The 10,791-nt window shown below is 46.6% G+C and overlaps 1 pseudogene; it reads left to right on the top strand.

Annotated features, from left to right (window-relative positions):
• The first annotated feature begins 8,819 nt into the window (after positions 1 to 8,819).
• Positions 8,820 to 9,528, top strand: LOC114698205 (annotated as a pseudogene).
• The last annotated feature ends 1,263 nt before the right edge of the window (positions 9,529 to 10,791 follow it).

The raw sequence follows: 10,791 nt of genomic DNA, 5'->3' as shown, positions 1-10,791 counted from the left end.
TGTGTTGGTTCCCCCAGCCCCCAAGGAGGTAGCCTTCCCTAAAACAATCTGTGGTTTAAAAAAGAAAAAAAAGACACTGCTAATTTACAGAAAATTAGACAAGGAGTCTACTCGGCAAACACCCCTGCTAAGGCTTCATTAGTGTGTGCTTTCACATAATTCAATTAGCCAAAACACATCCGAATGCTAGCCGAGCTGTTGGCTGCACTGGGAGTGTCGGGAGGCTTTAAGCAGATCTGAGACCAAATTGCATGGCTGGCTGGCGAGGCTCTGTGCATACAAAGATACCTTCAGGCTCTAATAAATTCGTGAAACTTTTTAAAGTCTGATTTCCTAGCAGGCAATCACTTTTAATTAACGGGCTCACCTACAGCAACACATGTCCTTCAAAAACTTACATTATTTTTTCTTTTTGAATTTCAAAGTTTCTGTAGTAAAAGTTGAATAGCTGAGTAGCTTAACCTCAAAAGAATTCCAGGCTTTTATGACAGTTATAAATCACTGTGGTGCCTTCTCTATAAAGAAGAAAAGATTCTTAACACAACAGAGAGAGAGAGAAGACCTCTTTTTAGTCATAGCTAGAAGCAAGCATTTTCTCCAAAGGTCAAAAAAAAAAAAAACTTTTCCTCAGTTAAAGAATAATTTTAAGGACATTGCCGTTACTTGCAGAAGTAATCGCTTATAATTTACTCTATGAATTAAACATTCAATTTCCAGGATTGAGGTTTGACACGAAGTGGACTCCCCGCTTTCTCAAGCCGGCTTTGTAGAGTCCTCTTGTCATTTTTCAGTAAACAGGGGCCGTGAGTGACCGAGGGGTCTTAGGCTTAATGAGTCCCTCTCCTTGAGGAAAGCCAGCATTTAAATGTCCGCTGAGAGATGCTTCGGAGTTCTTCCTTCTCTTTCTTTTCCAGGCCTTTGTTTGAAAGACGGGCTTGCTCACCACCTCCTGGGCTGTCTGAGGCTCACGGTTGGGTTACGGAAAAACCTGGGAAAGAGACAGGTCTGTCTGAGATGAGGGAGAACTTAAGATGGAAAAGAAGCCTGTCTGTCTCTCCTGCCACTGTCCTCAAACACCCTGGATCTACCTCATGTTCAACCAGCGACAGCCCCACAGCCTGGGGGAGATGTCCACTCTCCACCCAACTGCGTCCCTTCACTTCCCCCGTGTTTTTCTCAACTGCAGGAGGCTGCCTTGGTTTTCTGCTTCCCACTTCCTCCCCAAGCATTCAGGCCGACACTTGGGGACTGTTGTTGTGATAGAATAACAGCAAAGCAAATCAAGGGAGAAAAGGGTTACTCTGGCTCAAGGTTCAGGGCGGCAGTCCATCACTGTGCAAGGCCGCAGGAGCATGAAGACAGCGGTCACATAACATCCACAATTAGGAAGCATAGTCATGATGCATGTTGTCCTTCAGCTGCTTCTCCGTTTACAGTCCAGGATCCTAGCCAGGGACTAGGGCCGCTCGTGGTGGGTGGGTCTTTCAGTTAAGGCTCTCAAGACAATCCCCCCGCCCCCAGTTGTCCATCTTCCTGCAGATTCTATATTCTGTCGGTTGACAGCTAACACTGTTATCACAGGGAATGTCGTGAGGAAGGTGATTCTGCCCTTCTAAAAACTGCATTTACCTGCAGGGCAGAGATGGCAGTTCCAACTGATGGGGTGAGGCATGGGGGAACACTCAAGGCCCTCTCCACCCAGGGCCCTTCCCGAAGCCACTAGAATCATTGTCAGGCGACAGCCCCAATGTCTCTGCTGGTCTTCCTGTCTCAGATTCGTAGTCTGCCTAGGCATCATTCAATGGTGTTTGGAGAGATTGGCCAGGCCACAAACAGGACATTTTTCAAAACCCCAATCTGGTTAATTCCAAGCTTAATTCTTTCAATATTGCCCTGAAGAGAAAATTGAAAATGATGCTGGTAAGGTAGCTCATCAGACCCACTTGCTGCAAAGCCTGGAAGACTGAGTTCAGTTTCCTGGACCTGTGTAATGGAAGAAAAAAAAATCCCAGCTCCTCCAAGTTGTCCCCTGACCTACGCACACGTGAACGAGTGCTCTCTCTCTGTCACACACACACGCACACGCACACGCACAGGAATAAATAGATGACTGCAAAAAATGTTATCAAAGGTGGAGTGTAGCTGGAATTTTTCTTGTCTCCCGCAACTGCTCAGTCCCAAATAAACACACGGAGGTTATATTAATTACAAACTGTTTGGTCTATGACTCAGGCTTATTGACTAGCTCTTTCATTTTAAATTAACCCATTTCTATTCATCCATGTACACCACATGTTTCCTGGCTTTACCTGTGTCCCATTACACCTTGCTCCCCTGGCAGCTCGAAGCGTCTCTCCGACTCCACCTTCCTTCTCCCTGTATCTCTCTCTTGGATTTCCCTCCTGCCTATAACCTGTCTTACCATAGGCCAAAGCAGCTTCTTTATTAACCAATGGTAGCAACACATATTCACAGCATACAGAAAGACCATCCCACAGCAGTGGAGGTCACAATCTATGCCCCAAGTCAGGGTCAGCCATCCATCCTCAGTAAGTCAGTTACAAGAGCCAAATTAAAAGGGGTAAGCAGAAAAAGGAGATTTATTTAATGTGGCCGCGCTGGGGAGAGGGACAAAGGGATCCAGAGACCCCCAAAACCAGTCTTCGGGGTCCTGCAGTGAAACCAGAATTTAAGAAACAGAGGCCTGCCGGGTAGTGGTTGCGCACGCCTTTAATCCCAGCACTCGGGAGGCAGAGCCAGGCAGATCTCTGTGAGTTCAAGTCCAGCCTGGTCTACAGAGTGAGATCCAGGACAGGCACCAAAACTACACAGAGAAACCCTATCTCAAAAGAAAGGAAGGAAGGAAGGAAGGAAGGAAGGAAGGAAGGAAGAAAAAAAGAAAAAGAAAGAAAGAAAAATAAGGAAAGAAAGAAAGAAAAAAGAAAAGGAAAGAATGAAAGGAAAGAAAGAGAGAAAGAAAGAAAGAAAGGAAGAAAGAAAGAAAGAAAGAAAGAAAGAAAGAAAGAAAGAAAGAAAGAAAAAGCAAAAGAAACAGAGGCCAAGGGTATCATGGCTAAGTAGTCCAGGTCAAGGTGTGGCCCCACCCTCCACTAATCCACCTGAGCTTCAGTCTCGTCCTGGAAGGTGGACTGACGGGTTAGAACGTGTGGAACCCCTTTCAGGGGACAAGATCCTCCTGTGGCTGCCACCTTCTCCCAGCACAGATTCCTGGGGAAAGTCCTGTTTATTTGGGGTCAATTGTTTCAACGGTCTGATAGATTGAAAGACACAAGTGTCTCTTTAGAGTATCTTCATTTATGCCCAGCTGGTTAAAAACATTTAATTAATTAATATTTTGAGGCAGGTTCTCACTTTGTAGCTCTGACTGTCCTGGAACTCACTATGTAGACCAGGCTGGCCTCAGACTCACAGAGATTTACCTGGCTCTGCCTTCCAAGTGCTGGGATTAAAGGTGTGCACCGCTATTCCTGGGATACAAAGATATTTTTAAGAGGTGAAATGGAAACGCCTGATTCAGCATACAGTTCCTGCATGCTCACACCTGCTCTTATTTCTGTCCTGAACTTTCAAAACTAACTTTTACGTCACAGATTCTGGCCCTGCAATATTGGCTACTGGACCACACCTTCCACTCTCTGAAAGGTCATTTCCTTCTGTCCTTCCACTGGGTCAAAGGCCACCTTAGTGAGCACTCACTCATTATTCAGGCTTCTCCAGCCCCCAACCATTATCCATCCTTTGGGAAGCTTGCTCCACGCTCCCAGGCTGCTGGACCTCTCAATGCTCCCATGCGGTTTACTGAACACATGATCAATGCCTGGTATTGTTCTTCAGACAGAATGATGAAGATTTACACTTTATACACTAGTGGTGAGAAAGAAATACCATATGCTCATGCAAACAAGTGATAAAAATATAGGACTTCTGTGGTTGTGACTGCTGTGGGGAAGGCCTGGCAGCTGTCAGGTGGAACTCAGTTCTCTGATGAGCTGATGAATGAACACTGAGAAGAAGCCAGCCAGGGAGCGCTAAGGAGGGCCCTTCCCTGGCGAAGCCTGTAGAGTCCCTGAGGTCCCAGGTGCTCAATGTGCTCTGGACAGAAAGCCCGCACCGCTGTGACATGTCTGGCATGCCAGACTTGATGACCTTTCTCAGCCTAGCTCTCCCACTGAGCAGTGGACTATTGTAGCTAGAGTTTTCCTGCCTTGCCCACAGTCAGGACAAATCTTTGTCACCCGCCAGTTCCACAGCCGCTCAGACCCAATCAAGTAAACACAGAGACTTATTTTGCTTATAAACTGTATGGCTGTGGCAGGCTTCTTGCTAACTGTTCTATATCTTAAATTCATCCATTTCCATAAATCTATACCTTGCCTCGTGGCTTACCGGCATCTTCACATGCTGCTTTTCCTGGTGGGCGGCTGGCAGTGACTCCTTCTGCCTTCCTGTTCTTTTATTTCTCCTCTCTGTTAGTCCCGCCTATACTTCCTGCCTAGCCAAGGGCCAATCAGTGTTTTATTTATTGACCAATCAGAGCAACTTGACATATAGACCCTCCCCCAGCACAGCCAAGTGCAGACCATCTCAAACACCTGCACTCAGGCCCGTGGTCCTAATCATCCTCTATGCGGACCTGCTGGGTAAAGCCACAAGGAACCCGAGAACGGGCTCCCACAGGACATATAGAACATCCCACAGCAGACTATGAGTCTTTGTCAGACATAAGTTACGAGCCTTGCATTGTTGAACATCTGGATGTTTTGTTATCCTTTGGTTCATACAGACTTCTGTCTGTGAGTTATATTAAGTTTCACTTGGTTTCTATTTACATTGTTTTAAACCTTAAAGTGGGGGGGTCTGCAGTAAGATATGCACCACTTAGATCTATACTACGTGTCCCTGGTGTCTCTTCCCAGTGAACTGTCTCCACACACATCTGCTTAGAATTTGAACTTCTAGGAGCTGGAAGACACTAGACCATTAGGAGTGTTCACTGCTCTTCCAGAGGATGACTTCCAGTCAAGTACCCACACAGGGCAGCTGCCAACCCTCCCATGACTCCAGCTACTGGGGATTGGATGCCTTCTTCGGACCTTTGTGGATGCCCTCACCCATGTGCCTTGGAAATGCTTTGTAACTGTATGATAAAATTAGCCCCTTTCCCAGGTTGCTTTGGGCTAGTGTTGTCTCACAGCAACAGAGAAGCAAACTAAAGCAGTGTGCTTTAGTGTTCACATGGCCTGTCTAATGATTCAGGGCTTCTTTACTTCCACTGATAAGCAAAGACAGTTCATCATCAAGGTGGCTGGTTACAAAGACAGCGCTGTAGATTCCCTTGTCAGGTCCCAACACTGGCATCCTTTAACAGCCTCTTCCCAAGCACAGACACAATGACACTGTTTAACCGCCACCTACGATGTCTACACGCTCCCCAAATCAGCAGCATTATTTCTTTGTGATTATCTCTTTGGTTTCTTCTTTAGACTGACTGACCAAAACAATAAAAATTGAAACAAGTCAGACACCCCTGGTTGGAAAATCCTAAAAATAGCAAAATCACCTGAGCTCAGGTCAGCTTTCATTCGGTCCTGGAGTGATTCCTGGCCGAGAGAACTTATTCGTTCTCTTAACTAAATGTGCGAACCTCAAGTGATGCTTATCTGTTCATTAAAGCCATTCCTAAATGACTTCTGCTCGAAAATTTCCCTTCCAGCCACTTAAGAAGGTAAGTTTGCTAAACATTTTCTTATACAAAGATTTGTCGCTGGGCCGCGTAGGTCTCCCAGCCTTGTCTCACTGGGTAGCAGTTCACTGCTGTTTAGAGACTCACGGAGATTGTTTATATCCAGGTAATGATGGCACAGCTTGTCTCAAAGTGCGATCACCTCCCAGACAGATTTTCCTTCTATTGGAAAGAGCTGGCTTCCTGAATGCTACCACAGACATTCAGGGTTTTGTTTAACTGGCTGTTACTGAAAATACCATAGAGGTAGAGTTCGAGAACCTTCCACTCTGATGGAGTATCTAGGGTTCTCTAGAGGAGCACATCTCACTGCAATGCACAGTCGTGAAAGGTCATGTGATCGGGGCCTCGGAGCTCCAACAACAGAGTCTGCAGGACTGGGAGATGGAGAACTTGGTAGCTGTTTACTCCAAGAAGCTAGAAAAGCCTCTGGATGTGACCAAGACCAAGGGTGCTCATCTTCAGTGCTAGCGCTCAGAGGCAGAGGCAGGCAGATCCATCTCTGTGAGTTTGAGGCCAGCCTGGTTTGTATAACAAGGCAGTCACAGTCGGAGGCTGAAGACCTGGAATTCCCTGGAGAGTTGCTGGAATGATTCTGTGACAAGCTGATGATGCTGAAAACTGAGGACAACAGAGGATGGCAGCAGCAATGACTCGTGCATGTGTGTGTGTTCACACCTGTGAGTGTGCTTGTGTGTATTCACACCTGGGTGTGGATGTGTGTGTGTGTGCTCTCACACGCAGGATGTGGGCCAGAGATCAACTTCACGTATTGTTCTTTAGGTACTGTCCACTCTGGTCTTTGAGATAGGATCTCTCACTGGAGCAATACTCACTGACTAGACTGGATTAATTGGCCAACAAGCCCCAGGGATTAGCCTGTCTCTGCTTCCCCAGTGCCAAGATTGTCTTCACCACACTGCCCGGCTCACACCAGCTTCTAAATGTGGGTTCTGGGGTGTCCGAACTCAAGGCCCCACATTTGTGTGGTCAGCACTTTACCAACAAGCCGCTCCCCTTCCCCTCCCTCCTGAAGCCCCCAGGACACACTGTTGTTCTAGAAGAATGGAGATGTCCTGGACGGCTCTCTCTTCCATTTCTGTCCCTCCCGGACCCTAGGCTACTGCACAGTCCTGCTCATGTTTCAGGCTGCTCTTTCCTTTGGAGAACTCGTTCAGGGGTGATTTCTCTCCCCCAGACGGCTGGCTCTCAACTCATTAAGTTGATGATCAAGGTTGACCTCCCAGCAGCGGTGTCTCCCACCTCTGGCCTGTCACAGCCTTTATCCAATGTAGTAGGAATCACTTGGTGTTGCCAGATGGTGACATGGCTGTCAGAAGTTTGAAGTGCTCTGAGACAGAGCAATTCAGCCGACTTTCCAAACAACCAAACAGAGGCACCAAGTCTGCAAGCCAACCTGAGAAATGTGGCCAAGACAGTGAGCAAAGAGGAAAGTCAGTGAAGAGGCCGGCATGTGAGATTTTAATTGAAGAGATCACCCGAGGAAATACTTTCCTAAATGTGCCTGCTTGTGATCAAGGTCACATGACATGCATGTCTGGCATCTGTGAGCTTTTACTCTAAAAGGACTGTCAAGACATGAAGTTGACTGGACCTGGCTGGACTGAGTCTACAAGGTCGATCCCGGTCCTCGGGGGAGACCTTGATCTGGAAGAGGTGGGAATGGGGGGTGGGGTGGGGGGAGAGGGAGGGGGGGCGAGAGTGGGAGAACAGGGGAATCTGTGGCTATTATGTTGAACTAAATGATGTTGTAAAATAAATTTACTTAAAAAAAAAAAAGACATGAAGTTGAATGTGAAGCTGTTGTACACAATGAGCTGCTACCCCCTGCAGGATAACCTATCTTCTGTTGCTCTGTAACAGACTCTTTAAAAGAGTACATTAAAACTTTATTTATTTATTTATTTATTTATTTATTTATTTATTTAATTTATTTTTGGTTTTTTTTGAGACAGGGTTTCTCTGTGTAGTTTTGGTGCCTGTCCTGGATCTCACTCTGTAGACCAGGCTGGCCTGGAACTGCCCAGCAAAATTTTGTTTTTAAATTAGCTTTCGAACTATCAGATATCCTTACAGCCTTTCCCAACATTTTTAGTTTTGATTAGTCCTCTCCCACATCTTCCCACCCCCTACCGAGTCACACCCTCTCACTTACATCCTTCTCTCCCATGTGGTGATATATTGTACATCAAATAAAATTTGTCTGAAGATCAGAGGACAGAGCCAGCCACTAGATTAAACATAGAGGCCAGGCAGTGGTGGCACACACCTTTAATCTTAGCAGTTGGGAGGCAGAGATTTGTCTGGATCTCTGTGAGTTCAAAGCCACCCTGGACTGCATGAGATTGATTCAGTCTAGGAGAGAAACAGCCAGGCAATGGTGGCACACAACTTTAATCCCAGCACTTAGGAATCACATGCCTTTAATCCAGCACGAGGAAGGAAGTAATATGGCTGGGTGGAGAAAGGTATATAAGGCACGAGGAGACAGGAACTAAAGCCCCTTTCGGTTGAGGGCTCAGGGACATTCAGTCAGAGGATTCCCGGAGCTGGAGAGGTGAGAAGCGGCTGTGGCTTGTTCCTTTGTCTCTCTGCTCTTTCAGCATTCACCCCAATATCTGCTCCAGGTTTTTTTTATTATAAGACCTTTAAAATTCAAGCAACGTTTGGGGCACGAATTCAAGAAAAAGCCTCTTGCCTGTGGCTTTGCAGCCACTGGCTCCACCGGGCTGGAGTCTCCACCCCACCTCTTGGGATTTTGTTTTGGGACACCAAGCGGGGAGAGGCAGGAAAGGGCAGGCCTGACAAGTGGGAAGATCGGGAGGATCGGCTGTCTAGATACCCAACCCACACGAGTGAGCTTCGCATCATACTGTTTAAGCATCTAACCCAACCGCCCATCTAGATAACCCGAGCGGTCCCCCATCGGCTCAGGTTTGGCTGCCCCCCGCCCCCCGGCCTGCCCACCGCAGCCGTGATGGCAGCCCCGGGAGGAGTGCTGGCATCCGTCTCCTTCGAGTCTCGGGATCTGAAGATGGCTCCAGAGTCAGCGCCAAAAGTTGTGCTGAAACGCACGACCAAGATGTCTCTACATGAGCGCTTTACTAACACGCTGAAGACCAATTGGCTGATGCCGGTGAGTATTCGGGCTTCGATGCCGCAGCGGCAGCTAGCTAGTGGCAGAAACAGAAGACTGGCCCAGCAGATGGAGAAGAGACCCTGTGTCCAGGCAGCATTAAAACTTAAGCAGAAGCCGGACGGTGGTGGCGCACGCCTCTAATCCCAGCACTCAGGAGGCAGATGCAGGCAGATCTCTGTGAGTTCGAGGCCAGCCTGGGCTACAGAGTGAGTTCCAGGAAAAGCAGCTCCTGGGTAAGAGTAACATCCAGGCACATTTAGCATGACCCATAGGTGCCCTGGCCAGGGAAGCAATTGGAGGAAGAGGCCTACCCATGATCCAGAGAGATTTGCCCCCTGAGGTGGACTATGTGGGGGATGTGCCACCAGAACCCTGCTTAGGGGCAGGATATCACTCTGAGGTCAGAGTATGATAGGTCGGGGAAGAGGGGGTTTGGGGGCCAAGGACGAGGTCATGGCAGAGGGAAGGTGCCCTCACTCACTCTGTATTGACCAAGGAGCAGCTGGACAACCAATTGGATGCATACATGTCGAAAACTAAAGGACACCTGGATGCTGAGTTAGATGCCTACATGGCACAGGCAGATCCTGAAACCAATGATTGAAACCTGCCTGCCTGCCTGCCTATTAGACTCTTGTTTAAATCACCACATCTATAAAAAAAATAACCTTGAGAAAACATGAGAAGAAATCTGATTGATGCTGGAAGGACCCATCGCAGCAGGCTGTGGACTTACCTGCCACCAGTTGGCCCTTTACTCTGTCCCATCTACTTTTAGATACTGTGTTATATGAAACCCCATTTTCCTTTGATTTGGTTGAGTTTGTTTTGTTGTTTATCAAACAGTCACTCAGACTTCTGTGAACAGGAATGAGTTGGCCATGTGAAGAGAACATTTTCCAGCCTCTGACTCACCTGTCATATACTCTGGCATTTTAATATTTCCTCTGTTCATCTTTAAGATCCCAGAAAAGGTTCCCAGAGGGAGCCAGTGTTCTCACTAATGTGTGGTCTCTGGGATAGACTTCTACATCTTCCTTAGAAGCTTCCTGTTAATAGCTAAAACTAAAGGTATGTCTGCTGTGTTGATGCTGACGGTAGTAAATTGGAGGAAATGTTGGTATTGCTTGATACCAAATTCAGAAGATAGACAAATAGTAATTGACTCTCTGGCTTTTGAAAATTCTAGTGCACAATGCAAAAGGATAATTAGGCCATTAAAGGCAAGAGCAGTACCTATGGAGGAATGGATCTGAGATACAATCAATATTGAATCTCTTCACCATGATGATACTTGGATAGGAGAGGTGATTTCCAGAGGTTTGAAGAAAAATTGAAATGTTAAATGTTTTAATTTTGGTAAACAAGGTCACCTAAAAAGGGACTGTAATCAGGGCATTCCTAGAAACAATGATTTGCTAAGAATAATCCCAATAGAATGCCCTTCCCTTCTGGATTGTGCAGAAGCTGTGGCAAAGGCAGACATTGGCCTAATGAGTGTAGATCAACAACGGACAGACAAGGTAATCCTTTGCCATCGGGAAATGCCTTGAGGGGCCTCTCTCAGGCCCACATGTCAAATTCGGCTCAGTCATTTCCTTTCATCATCGAGGAAACTCCTTCCCAGAGCAATTAAAGAACCTAATGCCTATTATAAAAAACCATATAGCTCTGGATGATAGAACAGCTATAGAAGAGAGAACAAAAAATCAGGAGAAACTATAAATCAAAATGGATAAAATTAGATTTAGAAACTCCCCAAAGTTAGGGTTGGGGAAAGGTTTTGTTTTTGTCTTTTCAGAAAAATAAAAACAACCATCTTGAGAAATTTAAATACGTTTAGACAAATAAGCAACCAAAGAAGGGA

The sequence above is a fragment of the Peromyscus leucopus genome, chromosome 15 (assembly GCF_004664715.2).
Source record: "Peromyscus leucopus breed LL Stock chromosome 15, UCI_PerLeu_2.1, whole genome shotgun sequence".
Lineage (NCBI taxonomy): Eukaryota > Metazoa > Chordata > Mammalia > Rodentia > Cricetidae > Peromyscus > Peromyscus leucopus.
This window is presented reverse-complemented; position numbering and strand designations above follow the sequence as displayed.